At 46.9% G+C, this 20363-nt stretch overlaps 1 long non-coding RNA gene across 5 annotated transcripts in view; it reads left to right on the forward strand.

Annotated features, from left to right (window-relative positions):
* Nucleotides 1-2184: 2184 nt before the first annotated feature.
* LOC148474988 (uncharacterized) overlaps nucleotides 2185-20363 on the forward strand; it is a 269290-nt gene continuing 251111 nt past the window's right edge. For 4 of the 5 annotated variants that reach the window (XR_015872789.1, XR_015872791.1, XR_015872792.1 and 1 more), the window contains exons 1-2: nucleotides 2185-2231; nucleotides 7404-7476. This is a non-coding gene — a long non-coding RNA (uncharacterized LOC148474988). Of the gene's footprint in view, nucleotides 2232-2617; nucleotides 2756-7403; nucleotides 7477-20363 lie in introns of those variants that run through there. The other variant, XR_015872790.1, reaches the window with a different exon arrangement.

The following is a 20363-nucleotide window of genomic DNA, read 5'->3' on the forward strand; positions in this document are numbered from 1 at the left end:
ACTCATGATGTCAGTGGGGCCGCCCCCAAATGGCAGGCATGGGAACGCCTCCGTTTGGGCAGCCACCCCCCCCGGCCCGCCCACCAAAGGGGGTGAGCTGTCACTCAACATCGACAGCTCGCCTCCTTTGGTGCGAGACCCGGAGCGACGGATTGACCGTCGCTAGCCGGGTCTCACGCATGCGCACGACGGAGCCGGCTCCGTCATGTGCATGCGCTGTGGGCCACCATCGACCCGGTTGCGAGCGCTCAGCGCTTGCGACCAGGTCTGAATCAGGCCCTCTGTGAAGAGGTCTGCCCATGACACACCACAGCCTGCAGAATAAAATAGTTTGGTAGAACGGGGGTCCAGGAGAAAACCTATTTTTAAATTTTTTGTTTAAAAAAATAAATAATAATAATAATAAAAAAAAAAATTAAATCACAAATCATATTACCTAGTAACATGCCCAATTTAGATATGCCCTGACCTATTTCACTCTGTTATATGATTTCCACTGGCACGTCCCCTTTTCTATGTATTTATCCCTATGTGTTAATGTAAAATAATGTGAACATTAGTAAAAATTATATAAAATAAGCTATTATGATAATAATAAATATATTTATAAAAAAAATAATAAAATATGATAATTTTTAATTACTGACAGGATACGTTTATTTAATACAGATGAGTGAGGTTGGGACCATGGTTGTCTGCTACAATAGAAGGACGGCAAGTGGGAGCTAAATCCTGGCAGGAGAATAAAAAGACCCTGTTTACAGCTGTTTAAATTAGAGATGTGCGGGTTCGGTTTTACTTGGTTCTTTTTGACACATTAGCGCAAGTTCAGATTAGTTCGGATTTATCTTATTGGCTATTCAAAACACGTGAGAGCCGGAGAGCCAATAAGATAAATCCAAACGAATCTGAACTTGCGCTAATGTGGCGAAAAGATCCGAGTAAAACCGAACCCGCACATCTGTAGTTTAAATAATCCGATCCGACGGAGCAATTATCAGATCAGTACGCACCCGTACACACTGAGTAAATTTCTTGCTCAGTCAGCACTTTCTTTTGGGTTGGGTATGAAATACCGGCAGTCGGGATGCCTACTTTCAAAATGCCGACAGCGGCATCCCGATGCTCAGTATCCCAACAGGGTTTGGGTAAGTATACTAATCCTCCCCACTTCTCCCCCTAACCTCCCTCCTTGCACCCTAACCCTCCCCACCTCGTGCCTAGACCTAAACCTCCCTCCTTAGTGCCTAAACCTAACCGTTCCCCCTTAGTGACTAACCCTAACCCCCCCCCCCCAAAGCCTAGCCCTAACCCCCCGTGGTGCCTAAACCATACCTCCCAACATTTGCAGGCAAGGAGTCGAGGGCGTGGCTTGATCGTAAAGGGGGCGTGGTCTGATGACACAACCCCGTTTACATCAGTAATGGGGCGTGCCCAGCATCTCCGCTGGGCTGTCACCGGGTTTCACCCGTACTGTGAATAGATGCTGTACCCATGCGAAAAACTGGACTGACCCGCTAAATGCGGGACAGTTGGGAGGTATGCCTAAACCCAACCCTCCCCCCGCGGCTAATAGCTAAGAAGACACCTCAGTGCACCTTCGTTTGGGGTGGCGGCTGTCGAGATTCCGGCATCGGGATATAGTATGGCGTCAGGATATCGACGGCCAGCATCTCATCCACTGGCATACTAACTACATCCCCTGTACAAAGGGATGGCATGTTGAGGTCAGGCATGATATAGCGGGTGCAACACACGCTATAATGTCCTTTGGATCTGGCCGTTGCAGGAGCGTTTGAAGCCGTTTATTGGCTTCAAACGCTGTAGCGCTCCTGCATTCACATGCTGATCGGCCAGATAATTGGACAGTGTGTACATATTTCAGACACAATGCCAGGCTTTGTGCATACAATATACATGTCTGTATATGTACGTGTGAATGTATTACAGTATGGTATACGTGTACAGTAAATGTACAGTATATATGTACACTCACATGTATGTATGTGAGTTTTTTCTAGTAATGTATATCAGACCCTCCAACATGACCCCTTCCACCCAGTACGAAATGCTCAGCTCCTGGATTTCCCACCTAATTTATGATTGCAGTCACCTGTGTTGAAACACCTGTCTCATCAATTAACTAGTTCAACATAGGTGGCTGCAATCATTAATTAGGTTGGAAGTCCAGCAGAGCATTTTGTACCTGGTGGAACGGGTCATGTTGGAGGGTAGGTGTAAAGTGCTGCGGAATAGGTGTGCGCTATATAAATAACTGATGATAATAATAATAATAATAATAATATATATACAACTATGCACAGGCTATTTTTTTTTTGTGTGTGTTTAAAAAAAACAAAACATACATACACAAAGAGACTGTTGCATAGTTGTGCTAACCAGGAATATAGCAATTATTCACTATCCTGTAATACAAATAATTAGTATACATTTACACAGCAAATAATGAAACCTATTGTGCTGAAAATCGTTTTCCCAGTAAATGATGCTGCTGTAGTGAAAAACCCTGAAACACTCACTGCACAGCACACGGATCACTGGGCGGCAGCCATTTTGTTGTAGCCCACAGTAAATGTCATTTGGAGGATGCTGGAAGCTGTCAGTAGCCGTTCAGCCTTTTTCACACTATCAGTTCCTGCTAATGAAAAGAAAGAGAAGAGTTGGTAAAAAAAGTAATTTCTTTCCTCATAGTTGGTTATCTATGGAGAAGGACTTTTGCTGCTGCTAAAACTAGGTATATATAACCTGCAGAAGATTCATGGTATTAATATGCAATATTAGTTTAAAATACTTGTAATGTTACAAGACATATTGTAATGTGTGTGGTTCCTTATATGCTGCAGCATGCATGTAATAATTTCACACATGGTTTGCAAGGTATGTTATTTTTGTGCCATGATGATTTAGTCATAACAGACTGTCCAGGTATTAATAGGATTATTTATATAAATCGTATAATAATGGGTAATATTTGTGTCAGCCTTCTAAACAACCTGTGATTCTCCTGTGGCACTACAAATACCAACATGGCCTTCCCTGCCAGCCAGGAGCTGGAGCACTAGAAGATACCCACCTAGGAACTAAGCACTCATCAGTCACAGGGTCAAGTAATACTCTTGACGGCCATTTATTACCCGCAAATCGCGCAGCAAACGCACATCTGGTTTATTTTCGCACGGAAATGCTTATTTGATCTTTTTATTGAGGATTCCTGCCTGACCTAATAATATCGTTTAGCCGATTACTTTTCGTAGAGTGTGAGATCCCAAAACTTTGGGGTCTATGTACGAAACCTTGGGGAGAGATAAAGTGGACAGAGATAAAGTACCAACCAATCAGCTCCTAACTGTTATTTGTCAACCACAGCCTGTAAGTGACAGGAGCTGATTAGTTGGTGCGTTATCTTCATCCACTATATCTCTCTCTAAGGCTTAGTACATAGACTCCTTTATTTCAGAATTCCAGTCAATTATTGTCAATGAATCCCGGATTTTTCTTTGGATGTCCGAATAGGTTAGGCGTTTATTTGTACTTAATGTCATTTTACTTATGTCAGCTCAGCGTTTTATAGATTGGAGTAGTTTTAGGTGAAATATAATGCTTCATGTATTACGGATTATGAAAAGGACCATTACTATTTAATTCTGCATTTTTTGGGGGATTGGAGAGTAGCGAACGTCAAATGTGGTTCAGTACATTCCAGAGTTTTGATGGAATTCATTCAAACTCTTCGGTCGAAGCGCAAATAGAAAGAAAATAATAATTTTACACTTTTAGGGGTATTCATGGCAAACGGTGGCGTTCTGCTGTTTACCTGTTTTCCTCTGTTATATTTCAGAGAAAGACCTTACAGCAGTGATTTTCAACCATTTTTAACTCGCTGCACACTACACAAGATTTTAAAATTGCCAAGGCACACTATCCGGCGATGCGGTGTGCGCGGACTATGAAAAAACACACTACATTAGTTCCCACAGGAACAAAACACACTACATTGGCCCCCACAAGTATAAAAAACACACTACATTGGCCCCCACAAGAATAAAACAATCCCATTGGCTGGCCTAACCGAAAAAAAACCCCACATTGCTCCCCACAAAAAAAACAACCATACCACATTGCGCCCCACAAAATTGCTCCCCACAGAAAAAGAAACCTATGGCTGGCCCCACAGAAACAAAAAACAAAACACATTGTTCCCCACTAAATAGGCAAATATATGGCTGGTTCTCACTAAAAAAAATGACATGACTGGTTCCCACGAAAAAATAAACTATGGCTGGTACCCACGAAGAAGAAAAAAATGTCTGGTCCCCACAAAACCCACATTTCTTCCCCCCTTGTCACTCACACTGCAGCAGGATCGCGTGCGGACGGGCTTCCAGGCAGGCTGCAGAGCCTGCCTGGACAGAGCGCGGGCTGGCTGATTGGCGCAGGGCGTTGGCTGGCAGAGCGGGCTGGAGGGCAGTGGACAACGCGGCGTGTGTGACCTGTGATGTCACGCCGCCGCATCTTTGCAGGTCACTACCCGGTCGCGCCTGAGTCTCCCAGAGGAGCTCAGCGGCCCGGGATGCTGAAGTACAGTAAAATGTGCCCAGTGGCTCTGACAACCCCGCGGCACACTTCACAACCGGCCACGGCACACTAGTGTGCCGCGGCACACCGGTTGAAAACCGCTGCCTTACAGCCAGCTTTTTTATTTTCCATCTAGCCTGTAAGATTGCATCCAAAAGAACCTCGCTCAGCAGCCAGTCTCACCTGGGAGCTTTGCTCTGAGCAATAATAGAGCCAACTCCAAAAGACAAATAATTAGTGGTAACACAGCTCCTGTTGTTTTGCGGCACAATAAAAAGACGACAGGGATGACAACTGCAGTGGTACCAGGTAGTGGCATTTATTGAAAGAATAAGAGTAAACCGTCAGTGTTCTCTTTACACTGTCGCACGCTCTATGCACTTAAACTTTGGGGCCTACTTATTAAATAATGCGGAACGGCATTTTTGTTCACCAGGGCTATTCACCAAAGGCTTGGCACAGGTGAGATCAGAGACGTCTTCTACTTTCAGCTAAGTACCGTAGTCCTCATGGTTCTCAATGCGGACTGCTGTATTCTGACATTTATCCAGCTGTTAGTTAAAGGAGCTTATGAAATAGGGTGAGACAAGAATTTTAAAGGCAAAATCAGCTTGGGTTTGCCTTTAAAAGAGTGCCGCTTAAAAAATGCGGGTAGCGACTGCAGCTCGCAACCTATTACGGAATACCGGCGTTCAGGATCCCGATGGTCAGAATCTCGACGCCGGCATCCTGAAAGGGTTAGAATACCGACACTTTGTTGGTCGTTATCCTATCCCCTCTTCCTACCCCTAACCCTCCCTCCCCGGTGCCTAACTTCCCGCCCTAGGGCCTAAACCTAACCTCCCCGCACCCTAATCCTAACCCACCCCCCTTAGTCCCTAACCCTCCCCCTAGTGCCTGACCCTCCCCCCAACCACACTACTCACCTTCGTGATTCCAGCCGTCGGGATGCTGGCGCCGGGATTCTGACAGGTGTCTGGTTTCCGGCGCTGGCATTCTGACCACCGGAATCCCCCTCCGTCGGCTGTTTAACCGCATCCCCCCTATTGCTTAAGCCCCAAAGTCTGTTTTATTTTAAATCCCTCTTTGACAGCCTATTACCTGCACATGCGCCTCCCAAGTTCAGACCCAGCAGTAAAGTGATAACTTAAGATATCACTTTGCTTTTCACTCTTGGTCAGGATGGTCTCTTATCGATTTGACGCGATATGCGGCAAGATGAAATTAAAGTTTATGGGGCCCCACTGCCACCAATGATAAATAGGACCCACAGTTCTCCAGTTGTCAATCCCCGGAGAGCGGTCCATAAATGGGATGAATCAGGGGAGAGAAAAGCCGGAAACTCCGGGGTTCCTGCGCTCGGGACCCTGTGGTAGCAAAGGAGGGTGTTACTTTAATATAAGATGACTGAAACTAAGGGCCTGATTCAGAGCCGCTCGTTCACTCCGAGCGATGTTTGCCCAACTGCGCATGCGTACGGATCGTTATACGCATGCGCGAACCAGTCAGTGCGGTCGAAATTCATGTGCTCGCACAATAGCGAATGCCTGATAAGTTGAGTGACAGAATGAGGCGTATGTGGGTGGTAACGGGGGAAGGTGCTTGAAAACGGGGAGGGGAGATCAGAACGCAGGCGTGCTTAAAGGTCAAAACGGGCGTTTTATGGGTGTGCATAATTAAAACAGCAGCGTCATTGACCACGTCACTTGGTTATTTTATAGCCAGAACTGCTCGCAAAATTGTGGTAGCAAAAACCAACCACAAGAATAGCGAGCAGCTCATACCCTGGTCGATGTACTCGATTAATCTAATAAATAGCGGACATGACGTAGGATGCGAGCGGCCAGGGGGCGTAGTTTCCCAAAAAAACGACCGCAAGTTTTGTTCGATCGTTCAGACCTAGAGGCGTGAACAGACCGCAAAGAGCGAACGGTTCATTTGAATAGCCACCCCTATTTTTTGAACGAACGACCCCAAATAGCGACCGGCTCTGAATCAGGCCCTAATTTGCCTGAATTCCTTTTTGAAGCATAAATTATAGACGTTTGATGTTAATTTACTTTTGAAACCAGATTTTATTTTTTTGGTCCAGTCTTGCAGATGCCGCCATTGGGGCGACAGGAGGAGGCTGACAGGCTGTCAGGCTGTGGTTTACAGCACTATGGGATGATGACACACTTTAGGAGACGGAGGGGATCAGGAAACACCCGGTTTCCTTGCAGAAGTACCGGACTGCTGGAACAGCACACATGTCCTATGTTTACATGATGTAAAGTTCCTTATCCCAACTTCTCTATTTCTCAACACCACCTTCCTGGCAGACTTTTCATTTACTTCTTATTATTTCTCAGATTACTTACATTTTTTTTTTATATTATGCAAGAGGACAAGAAACAGATGTTCCCGATGCCCGGTCCTAAGTCCACGCCAAATTACCGTTTATCTTTCCTAAGTCTTTATCTTGTATTTTGACAATATTTATGAGGTCTTGTACCCAACGGAGTGCAGCCAAAAAAAAAAAATATCTGTTGGGCTCTGCTAGAACAGTCAACGCACAATATAATCCGCACCTGCGTCTCTTCATTAATCACTTCCCAGCATTTCCTAGAACCAAAGACATATATTTAAGATCAGTATAATAAAATGTAACTGTTGCTTAACAACTTTCTTTTTCTAATAATATGCACCGTTACAGCTTTATCGTAAGGGGATGTGCCCTTGCTGTCTTCGGTGGTGGCACCCTGGCCATCTGATGCTTTGATTCCCTCCGGTTCTTCCAGTAATCCCTTTTTATCACTTTATTTCAGCGTTACCTGGAAAAGGTGCCAAGAGCTTTCCTTGCAGCAGCCAAGTCTGGAATGAGAACTCATATCTTCCCAGGTAGGAAGCATGTGATAAGTACGACACTTGGTTGGACGGGATCTCTGGCCTGTGTAATCAGATGCTGAATTAATTCCATTATAATTAATGCATTCATAGCTCCCATCCATAGCTCAGAACGCCATTCATGGCTAGTAGTGCTTTGGTCCTCCTCTTGTATTGTAACTCAGGTCAGGCTGGGAGCACCTTCAGAAGGGGTTGTTATTGTATATAAAGTAGAGTTGAGCAGTTCGGTTCTGTCCGGTTACATTCGGATTTGAAAAATATCATCTTACTGGCTATCCGGCTCTTGTGTCTATGTAAGATGAATCCAAACAGTCAGGATCCCGACGGTGACTATCACAGTGCCGACTCCGGAATCCTAACGGTCATCACAATACCGGCTCTGGAATCCCGATGGCCAGTGAGTATTAGGGTTAGGGGTAGGTACTAGAGGGAGGGTTAGGGTTAGGCTGCGGTAGAGAACGGTTAGAGTTAGGCTGTGAGAGGGGACGGTTAGGGTTAGTCTGTGGGAGGGATGGGTTAGGGTAAGAATTTTTAGTGTTTCCCGGCAGACCGGGGGGCAGTGCAGGGCGCTGAGGTGTGCGTAGGGTTTCCCTGTGCGTGCCTTGGGGGCGCGCGCTCCCGAAAAGGGGTTGTGGCCGACCAGGGAGGGCACGTGTCCTTGTGACACGTCACCTATTTATCACTCTTGGGAGCATGCCCAGCACTTATGGAGGTGACGGGCTTCCCCCAAGCTCTCCCCTCACTGGGAATAGATGCTGTGCACACGGCATCTATTCTTTCAGCGGTGATCGCAAACTGCGCGTGAGGAAGCACGGGCTGCTTTAAGCGGGGCGCCGCTATAAGGGAAGGGCACATTTTGTCACTTTAAAATTGGGCAGGATACATGTATTGTGACCGTCAGGGTGGCCACCATCGGGATATAGTACTCAACCGAACTGAACCGCAACAACTCTAATATAAAGCCACGTGATACCTGGGTCGAATGAAAATCAGCCTACATCTAACCCACATCTACAGTATGCTAATACAAGTGTGCAGGATGTTTGAAAATTATTTATTTTATTGATAACAGTAATTTAGGCCTATATTAGGCCGTGCTTTATCAAAAATATTTCAGTTATTCACATCAGTTCCTGCCCCAGTGTAGCTTAAAATCTATAATCCCTATCACACGGACACACATTGGGCCGTATTCAATTAGTGGGGAAAAGCTGTTCTTTTGCGAAAGAGTTTCGCCGGTGACGGCATTTCGCTAGCGGAAACTTATCCCCGTTTTCAATTGTTGCGTTTTTTCGCCGGTGCGAAAACACATTGCAATGTACCTGGTGGAAAAGTTTCGCCTAGGAATAGCTGGCGGAAAAAAGTGCAGAATTGCGGTTTTGGGGAAACCACCCTGCACTCTTAGGACAGGTCCCCAAAGGTAAACTGCATCAAAAAAATCCAAAAAAGAATTAAAGAACACCCCAAAAAATGACTTTGAAAATGGGGGAGAAAAAGTGCAAAGTTGGAGTACAAATTTAAAAACTAGTGAACTATACTTTGGGGGGTCTGCAAGTATGGGGGGAGGTGTATTTTTGATTGCAGGTGCTGAAGGTGCGTTTTTAACGCTTTTTAAGACCTCACTTTAGCGATTTTTAACCATGCTTGCCCCCATTTTCATGTATCCCAAATTTGCTGGGACTAGTTATTTTTGTGAAAAAAACCTGCTAAATGCTATTCTTCACCACTTGTGCAAAGACGCAAAATAAAACCAAATGAGAGCATTTAAGAACCCCAAATACCTCTAGCAGGGCTATTCGGGAATATCCATAGAGATCCCCCATGTCAGTGCATCTTTTGGGGGGTGTCAGGCTGATTTCCCCATATCTGACAGCACTTTTCACCAGCTTGAGTTTCAAAGTGACGCATTTTCGCGTCCTTTGGAATTGAATACGGGGATAAGCAGGCGCGCGCGATACTTTTTCGCATGCAAAACCAGCGATGTCGGCGAAAAGTCTGGCTTGAGAAAAGTATGGGACTTTTCGCTTCTAATTGAACATGCCCCACAGTGTTCATTCTAGCACCCTGCACCTGTCACAACCTGTGCAGTTCCTTTTTCCTACGTGGGGTGTTGCTCTCTGCTCTGGTGCTTATAAGGATCATACACACTAGACGATCGGCTGTATGAACGATATTGGTGAAAGATTTCTCTTGACCTTTCTGTAGTGCAGGACAGACGATATTGGGTGCACACACTGACAGATATCTTTAAAGAAATCTTTCAGTGAAGTCATCCTGCCACATCTCTGAACAGGCAATTCTTGGCGATATCGTCATATTGGCCTGCATGTACGGAGGACAAAAGACACCGTTAATGACCCGCGGGAGTGCGCATCGTTGGTCGTTCACTGCATACTCACTGAACGATATATCGTTGAACGATATCGTTATCGTCCATATCGTTCATAAGAATCGTCTAGTGTGTATGCGGCTTAACACACTCAGGGCCTGATTCAGACCCAGACGCTAAGCTGCGCTCGCTCGAATTGAGCGATTTTTCGCAATCTGCGCATGCATATGAGTCGCAATGCACGTGCGCGAACCAGTCATTGTGATGGGAAAGTGCTCGTCCGTAGCCCGCAGTCGGGCCGTTATTTTGAGTAACAGATAGCACAGTTTGTGGGTGGTAACAGGGGAAGGTGCTTGTAAACGGGGGTGTGGATGTGCGAACGCAGGCGTGCCCGACCGTCAGAACGGCGTTTAATGGGTGTGCATAATTAGCAAAGTAGCGTCATTACACACGTGACTGGGTTGTATTTTAGCCTAAACTGCTCGCAATGTTGTGGTGGGAAAAGGCTACCACAAGCGCTGCGAGCAGCTCCGATGGCTCTCGATGTTCCCGATTAATCCTACAACTGCCGGAGATGATGTGTGTTGCGAGTGGCAAAGGGGCGTCTTTATACAGGTGCGAGCGCATAGTGCGACCGCTCGCTATTACTTAGTGGGCGGCTTTACGCGACGCAGTGCGAGCACATGATTTAAATAGCTGACCCCTTTTAGCCAGCAAGCGGACGCAAATAGCGTCCGGGTCTGAAACAGGCCCTCAGCTCACACAACAAACTGCTGAAATACAGACCAGAGCGTGCTAGAAGCACCAGAGCTGACAGGAAAGGGGAATGCTAGTATGTATTGAAAAAGGAGGTAGCATTGTAGTATTGATAATCCTCTAGTGATGGAAATACTATTTTATGTTAGTGGGAAAATGGGTGAAATATAATTTATTAATTATATAGAAGTGGCAATATTAATTCATTGCTAATTGGTGTTTAAAAATGTTTTTAATGACGGGAATTATTTATTATTTTATGATGTGAATAGCATTTATATAGCCATAAAATAATAACTGTTGCTCCATCATAAAAAGAAAAAAAATTAAACATTAATTAAACATTAACATTGCCCTTTATTATAAACAAATAATATTTGTCTCTTAATAAAATGAAAGTATAATTTTTGCCCTAATGTATTAAGAAATTAATTATCAATGTTATCTGCCTGATTCTGAGTCACATGCAATGGCGACGGTTACTACTGCGTGTATGCAAAATCTAAAACCGCGCACGTGGGGTAATGCAGCAAAAGAAGCTAAAGCGGTCGAAGGAGGGTGTGACTCAGAATCAGGGCCTGATTCAGACCTGCTCGCGAGCGCTCGCAAGCGTGTCGATGTTGCCCAAGTGCGCATGCGCACGACGGAGGCGGCTCCGTCGTGCGCATGCGCGAGACCCGAATAACGACAGCCAAGCTGTCGTTATGGGTCTAGCACCAAAGGGGGCGTGCTGTCGATGGTGATTGACAGCACGCCCCCTTTGGTGGGCGTGCCGGGGGCGTGGCTACCCAGACAGAGGCGTTCCCATGTGAACGTCTACCGTCTGGGGCCGACCCCACTGACATCACTAGTGATGTCAGTGGGAGTGCTTTTGGCTCTGATAGAGCCGAAAGCTCTCTGGGGCTTGCGGCAACAAGACCCTACCGCAAGGGTCTCGTCGCAAGCCCAAGACCATCGCGACCATCATTTTGGCCGCTTGCTATAGCTGTGGGTGGTCACCCACAGCTATGCGAGCGGCCAGGAGGCCTCTCCAAAAAGGAGGAGGGACGGCCCTGATTCAGAGCGAGCGCTCTGAATCAGGGCCTCAGTCCCTATAAGCAGGGGTGTATCTATAATGGGTGCAAGGTGTGCTTTGCAAACGGGCCCCTGGGTCCATATCATTTCATACTTACCCGTCCGTAGTCACCAGCGTGCTGCTCCGGTTTAGCCTCCTAAACGGCTAATCCCGTCTACAGCCTTCGTTAGCGCGCCCAAACAGTAATTTGGGCGCCCCAAACCAGGACTTTTTTGCACATTTCTACTTGCCGCCTCAGGAGGTTGGGGGCAGAATTGTGTCCGCCCGCGGCTATTCGCGCCCGAACGGAGCAACAGTTGAATTGCTCCGTCAGGCGCCCATTAATCACAGCCGCAGGTGAAAACAATTGCATTGCCCCCATCTGTAGGGTACGAGATGCCAGTAAACTGCAGGGTTTTCAAACCCGCCGCTTAGTAAATTTTCCCCCCTTGGTCGGGAATTAAACTCACAACCTCAGTGCTGTGGGGCAGTAACGGTAACCACTACACCAACCATGCTGGTACATATTTGTTTTCAGTATTTGGCAGAATTTTGTGTGAAAGTTTTTGGATTCGGCTGAAAACTTAAATATTAATCTGACACTTGATTAATAGGCTGGTACGGACTCCGTGAAACCTGCAGTATATTGTTTTTAGTTTTGTAACTATCTTTAGATACGGTGACATTGTGCACCAATAGCATGGCTGCTGTAGGCTAGGAATATATACTGGCGCTTGCAGTGTGCTTTTTATAGTGCAAGTAAAAAGGCTTATGACCAGTATTGTGTTTAGTATGCTTGTAGGTCTGTTCAATTTGTTTTTTTTTAAGTTCCTATGTGTGACAGATAAGGACTTTATCTTATGCTGGGTACACACGGGACGATCTGTTCAGCGAACGATATCGCTGAACGATCTCCCTTGAAATTCCTGGTCTGCTGGATGAACGATATTGTTCATCCACACACCAAAGATATCACCAACGATGAACGACCCATAGGGGTTTGCCTGTTCAAACCCGTACGGAATATTCACAATATCGTCCAGATTGGCCTGCATGCATGCCCGATGGACGATATCGTTATCGTCCAGCGGGAGCGCACATCGCTGGTCGTTTATTGCATACACACAGAGCGATATATCGTTGAACGATGTCGTTATCGTTCATATCGTAACAATATACTGTTCCATGTGTATGCACCATAACTCTATCCAAAAGCATGTGAACGGCATCTTACAGATGGGTCCTCATACGCTATTTCTGCAGTCGCGCCAAACAGCCCTTCTCGGCATAGCAGGTCCCGGACGACTCGGCTTTCACCGTGTGTCTTTATTACCTGAAAATGTTTCTTAGTCGCAATCGGATACAACAAGCCGCTTCGCAAGACTGAGTCTGATTCTGTATACAAAGGGCCACCACGCACCTGCCACAGCATTTTTTCACGCCGAGTTTCGTTGTGCTTCGTACACAGACTCCGATGCACACAGATAAACAAGTGTCACCTATCAAGTTAATCAGTGTAGTCTCGTGAAGCAGTTCGTTGCAACCGATTACTACTAAAATGCAAAAAAAGACACGAAAAAAGCACTCAGCGTAAGCCGAGTCACACGAGGACCTGGCGGTTCACTCACGCCTGGCATGTCGCACCTCATGGCATATTGAGGCTAAGGGATATATTTACTAAAGTGGGTTTTTAGAAGTGGAGATGTTGCTCATAGAAACGAATCAGATTCTACTTAACATTTATCTAGCACCTTCTAGAAGATAATCAATGGGCAACATCTCCACTTCTAAAAAAACGCACTTTAGCAAATATACCCCCAGGTGTATAAGGCGTATCGGTATTTACAATATGCTCCTATTAAAAAATGGTGGAAAATTAAAATTATAATTTTTTTTTTATTTTTTTATTATTATTATTATTATTATTATTATTATTATATTATAAATCCAATTCAGAGACCTGTGTGATAGTAACGAAATGTTTACTTGCGTTGATACAGGTTTTTAGCTGCATTCTATTATGTTGTCAGGTCCTGTTGACATGGTAATGCCGGGAAATCTCAAGTGAGGGGAGAGAGCGATTGAAATTAAAGACTGCAGAGAGATTGATCCCAGAGAGGGGAGGAGAATTGGAGAGAGGTCTTCAGTAGAGATACTCAAAATAGTTTCAGAGGTTGAATATTCATGATATGTTCTTAAACTTTACAAAAGAAAAAAAAAACTTGACGTAAACTCGGCAAGGCAAACAAAGTCAGCTCTGTTTGACCTGTGTATATATACCCATCAGCCATCACATTAAAACCAATGACAGGTGAAGTGAATAACACTGATTATCTCACAATGGCACCTGTCTGGGGATGGGATATATTAGGCAGCGAGTGAGCAGTCAGTTGTTGAAGTTGATGTGTTGGAAGCAGGAGTAATGGGCAGGCGTAAAGCTGGCCACACACTAGACCAACTTACATCCAACCATCCAACTTGTTGATTGGTTGGAATAAAAATCTGGTAAGGTATGAAAGCAAATGACAATCAGCAATTTGCCCCCAAACGCCGGAAAATGGACAAATACTGTTGTTTGAACAAATTGTTTAGATCAAACATTTAACAAACTTGTCTGACCGACCATTTTCATCTGTTTTCTGGCATTTAGGAGCAAATTTCTGATCATCAGTTACTCCCATACCGTACCAGATTTTCATTCCAACCAATCAACTAGTTGGATGGTTGGATTAAAGTTGGTCTAGTGCACAGGTTCTCAAACTCGGTCCTCAGGACCCCAAACAGTACATATTTTCCAGGTCTCCTCACAGAATCACAAGTGAAATAATTAGCTTCACCTGCGAATCTTTTAAAATGTGTGAGTGAGTAATGACTACACCTGTGCAGCTGCTGGGTGCAAAACCTGCAAAACGTGACCTGTGTGGGGTCCTGAGGACCGAGTTTGAGAACCACTGGTCTAGTGTGTGGCCAGCTTAAGGATCTGAGGGACTATGACAAGGGCCATATACTGATTGCTAGACGACTGGGACAGAGCATCTCCAAAACGGCAGGGTCTTGTGGGGTGTTCCTGGTAGGCAACAGTTAGTACCAATCATAAGTGATCCAAAGTAGGACAACCGGGATCCCGATGACTTCACTCCGGGGACTGGGCCATCAGCACTGTCAGCTGCTCTTCTATGTCACACTGCTACACCCGGCTCCTGTCACTGCAGAGGATCCGTCATTTTGGTGGGTGACACCTGGGTGCACCCTCCTCATGACGCCACTGAGGGTGTCATGGGACTGCGTTGCACCATGGGCAGAAGGCAAGCAGGCGGAGGTAGTGTGATGCTGCTGGGAAACCTTGGGTCCTGGCATTCATGTGGATGTTACTGTGACACGTACCACCTACCTAAACATTGTTGCAGGTCAAGTACCCCCCCTTCCATGGCAGCGGTATTCCCTGATGGCAGTGGCCTCTTTCAGCAGGATAATACCCTCTGCCATACCGCAATCATTGTTCAGGAATGGTGTGAGGAACATGACAAAGAGTTCAAATTGATGGTTTGGCCTCCAAATTCCCCAGATCTCAGCCTTATCGGGCATCTGTGGGCTGTGCTGGAAAAACAAGTCCGAGCCATGGAGGCCCCACCTCGCAACTTACAGGACTTAAAGGATCTGCTGCTAATGTCCTGGTCCAGATACCACAGGGAACCTTCAGAGGAGTCTATACCTTAGCGATGCGCCCTGACCGTTTCTAAAGGGCAGAATGTTCCCTGCCCCTCTTGGCAGCTCCCCTCTAAAATGGTCTGTGGGTGCTGTCCCCACCCGTGGGCCTCAGTGTCCCGCAGGTGGGGAAAATAGCAGTGCAGCGGTCACCGCCGGTGAATGGAGGCCGGGAACATGCTTACATATTCACTGAGCCAGGAGGGGCCGTCTGTCATGTCCGTAAGTACCGATCATGCCCCGAAGAGTGATAAAAAGGGGGCGCGCCTTCTCACGGCCATGCCCCTTTTCAGACGCCAGCGCTCCTTTAGCTCATGCTCCAATTTAGATTATCATCGGCGGTTGCAGTGAGGACTTGGAGACGATGTGATTGACATTCGGGAGCGTTTGTTGGAGGTTACAGAGGTTGACGAGGCAAACGCAAACATATCAGTGGCAAAGGCTCTGATGGCTTACTTTTCGACGGACGTACTGAGCGACCATAGGGTGCTCAGAAGATCGGGTGCGCTATCGATGGCGCGTCTTTGTACACAGGCAGCGGATTAGAGACGGCACTAGTGGGCATCTCAATAGTCAGTAAGGGGTTAGAGCTGGAGTGTCACTATGATTGCGTTACAATTGACTGGTCTGTATCAATGCGGACACCTAAAAGAATCACATTATGCCGGACTTACCTGAAGCCTGTAACCCTACACTGCTTCACGTCGCTCAGATTCCACGGGCTGCCGTTATTGATTACAGAATATCTGAATATGTCACTCAGTGGACTTCGGAATTGGACACATTGTCTGAATGCCATTGTTGGCTAAGGAGTCACCCTGTCCTGCAGGGGTAATATAACTGATCTAAAACTTTGAGTTGTCACATGAATGAATAAAAGCATTAACTAAGGAATGGAATACAGGATAATTGTTTATCCAAAATCATCCCGAAAAAGCCACCTACATTCCTGCCAATTCATGGCAACACTGTAATTACATACGGTCAACATCGCTTTTATCGCTATATCATTAAATACAGCAAAGCCCCTGGTAATGGTGGTCAGCCCCCTGCACACAATAGGGATCAGACATTGGCCCTCATTCAGAGCAAGAAGCGATCGCTCACTCTGAGGGCGGGCACTTCTTGTTTTGAAGTGCTGCCTCCAGGTCGCAAGCTAAGCTGTGGGTTACCGCCCACAGCTTAGCTTGCGATCAGGGTGATGGTCGCGATGGTCATCACCATCGCGACCACCGGGGCTTACGACCAGACCCTAAGGTTGGGTCTGGGCTCTCGTAAGCCCCAGGGAGCTTCCTACTCTGTTTGAGCAGGAAGTTCCCCACTGACATCATCAATGATGTCAGTGGGGCCGCCCCCAAACTACAAGCGTTCTGACTGGAACGCCTCCGTTTGGCCGGGCACGCTCCCGGCACGCCCAGCAAACGGGACGAGCTGTCACTCAACATCGACAGCTCGCTCCATCTGCTATGAGACCCCTAGCGACGGAGCGCCCGTCGCTATCCGGGTCTCGTGCATGCGCACGACGGAGCCGGCTCCATCGTGCGCATGCTCTGTGGAGACCATCGGCGCTTGCAACCGCGTCTGAATGAGACCCATTATTCCTAAGAACACAGCCAATCAAATCGCTCACATGGGTTTATGCAAATGAGTGATGCGAATGTGAATGCTTGTGCCATATATCTGCGCAATAGACATCTTTATCCTCCTCTCTTTTATACAGTACCCATGAGTAAATGTACTTTAAAAAAAAAGGGGGGGTGACGACAAAGGGCCTGATTCAGCACGGATCGCAATTGCAACCGCATACGCAGTTCGGCCAATGTTGCGTACTGTGTATGCACCGCAGTGCACATACGCTGCGGTCGCACTGCGATCACGCACGCACATAGTACTCCATCTCAGAGTGAGTGACAGGCCGTGAGCGTTTGGGGGTGGTGACGGGGGAGTGGTTGGAGAAACGCAGGCGCGTCTGTGTGTGTGAATGCCGTTGCATGGGCGTGCATAAAATAGCCACTGTGATTGGCTACACAGCCTGAGTGCTCACTGCGTGCAACGAGACTTGCAATTTCTGAGACAGGTCAGACCTGCTGTAACTGCGCGTGACAGGCCGATGTGCTCCGATGTATACGCAGGACTGCGAGGTATTACGGAAGTGGGAAAGCAGCAGTGGGCGTCTCTATGCTTGTTGAGCGGTGGCAGACATTAGCATATTTTCGCAGCAGCTTTGCGTGAGATTATGGAGCTGCGATCGCAATTCCGATACGTGCTGAATCAGGCACAAAGAGCGGGAATGCTCATATAATTTCATGAGAAATCATTTATCTTACTGTGAAATGCAAAGACCACAATTCAAGTGTTATACAGATGTGCCACTAACCTAACCTTCAATCGTGCCCAATAGCCCCGTTTGGTGCGCCACGAAAAATATTTTTTACTGAATGTGCATCTGTTTGGCAATGCTAATGCGATAACAGCACACAGGACCCCTACCCTGTACACCGCTAGTGGATTTGCGTGTTATAGCAGCACAACAAGGACGCTAATTGTAGAAAAGAGGACCGGTATGACTGAGCCGCTTCATTCCCCCCGCAGCGCAACGCTGTGCGAATTTACACTGCTACGAATTCTAATCCCTCGGGGCACTACAAGCCTGTTTGCGAGCTGCTGCGATGGGAAAAAGATGCTAAAGTCTAAAACTAGCTATCTGTGGCGCGGCGTCTAAATCACGCACGCGTCTCGGGCCCCACATAAACACTAGGTGAATAAGGACACTTCTGCGCAAAGCAAAACAATATTTACAGCTCAGGCCCTTATCTAGGTGTCCTCAGCGCGCGCGCAACAGCCAAGGTTGTCTAAATATAGAAAATACAGAGTTTGATGCCATTAAATATATAAATAAATATAGATGAAAGGTTGGGTCAGGTTCACAGAGCAGGACGAAGTGACCTGTATTTTCCTGGCAGATTATCTAAGGGGTGGTGGGGGGGGGGGTTTAGGGGGCCCATTGTCACTGTTATCCTCCTGGTACAGTTCATTTTCATTTTGATTCATGAAAATATTTTTTTTCATCTCCTGCACAGATTTTTTGTTAAACTGAACGAGACGGGGTAATGACGATCCTCAGCTACTTTTCCGTGCCGCTGCGGTAGCCTGCTTATTTCCATCCTCTTGTGTATGGTAACAATCTGTGCGTCTGCACGTGGAAGGGCGTCCCACCCACTGTTCTTACACCTGCAGCTACAGCCACCATCATTAGTATTTGAACTTGAACCCACCCCATGCTGCACTTTGTTGCCATAATGTTGACACCACAAACTTGGCAGTTACGATGTTGGCATTGTTGAAAAATCGACATGGGACATGTCGACATCTGCAGGATGGCAACATGTTCACAGTGTTGACCTGTGAAATGTCAACATTCTGCACGGACCGGCAGCAGAGGGTTAGGCTATGGGAGGGGAGGGTTAGGGTTAGGCACTAGGGGGAGGGTTAGGCTATGGGAGGGGAGGTTAGGGTTAGGCACTAGGGGGAGGGTTAGGCTATGGGAGGGGAGGTTAGGGTTTGGCACTAGGAGGGTTAGGCGAGGGGAGGGGAGGTTTAGACGCTGCGGTTAGTCTATGGGAGAAGTCAGGGTTAGGCACTAGGAAGAGGGTTAGGCTATGGGAGGGGAGGTTCAGGTTTTGCACTAGGAAGAGGGTTAGGCTATGGGAGGGCAGACTTGGTTTTGGCACTAGGGTTAGGCTATGGGAGGTGAGGTTAGGGTTAGGCACTAGGAGGAGAGTTAGGCTATGGGAGGGGAGGTTCCTTTTTAGGCACTAGGAGGAGGGAGGTTCGGGTTAGCCATTAGTGGGAGGGTTAGGCTATGGGAGGGGAGGTTCGGGTTAGGCACTAGGGTTAGGCTATAGGAGGAGAAGTCAGGGTTAGGCACTAGGAAGAGGGTTAGGCTATGGGAGGGGAGACTTGGTTTAGGCACTAGCGTTAGGCACTAGGAGGAGAGTTAGGCTATGGGAGGGGAGGTTCCTTTTTAGGCACTAGGAGGAGGGGAGGTTCGGGTTAGCCATTAGTGGGAGGGTTAGGCTATGGGAGGGGAGGTTCGGGTTAGGCACTAGGGTTAGGCTATAGGAGGAGAGGTTAGGGTTAGGCACTAGTTGGAGGGTGAGGCTATGTTAGAGGTTCGGTTTAGGCATTAGGGTTAGGCTATGGGAGGGGAGGTTAGGGTTAGGCACTAGGGGGAGGGTTAGACTATGGGAGGGCAGGTTAGGGTTAGGCTACAGGAGGGGAGGTTAAGCTGCATACACACACAATGATTTTGTAAATGAACGATTTTAGTAAATGATTTTCATTCATTTTTTCAAGGGAAAAACTACAAACGATTATTTGCATATTCCCTTAATGAAAATCGTTGAGTTGGTCAGTCTGACTGAACTACAAACTACAAAGGTGAAAGCGCATGAATGGTAATCGTTCATCGCTTCAACGATTGAACGATAAACGATATCGTTAACGATAATCGTTAAAAAAAACGTTGTGTGTGTATGCACCTTTAGGCACTAGGAGGAGGGTTAGGCTATGGGAGGGGAGGTTCGGGTTAGGCACTAGGGTTAGGCTATGGGAGGGGAGTTTAGGATTAGGCATTAAGGGGAGGGTTAGGCTATAGAAGGGAAAGTTAGAGTTAGGCACTAAAGAGAGGGTTAGGCAATGGGAGGTCAGGTTAGGGTTAGGCTATGGGAGGGGAGGTTACGGTGAGGCAATAGGGGGAGGGTTAGGCTACGGGAGGGAAAGTTTGGGTTAGACTACGGGAGGGGAAGTTAGGGTTAGGGGGGATAGTTAGGGTTAGGCTATGGGAGGGGAGGTTAGAGTTAGTCCAGAGGTTTCCAATTTGTGTCCTCAACACACCTGGCCCGGGATCTACTAAAGGAAAAATGCGATAAACACCCTGTTCTTTGGGTTTTTACCGCATTATGATATGTACTAAGCCTCGGTGCGGATGGTAACGTCAGATTTTTGTGGCGTTACCCTATAGAAGCCTATGGGTTC

Source organism: Taudactylus pleione, unplaced genomic scaffold (assembly GCF_031769625.1).
Source record: "Taudactylus pleione unplaced genomic scaffold, aTauple2 ptg000791l, whole genome shotgun sequence".
NCBI lineage: Eukaryota > Metazoa > Chordata > Amphibia > Anura > Myobatrachidae > Taudactylus > Taudactylus pleione.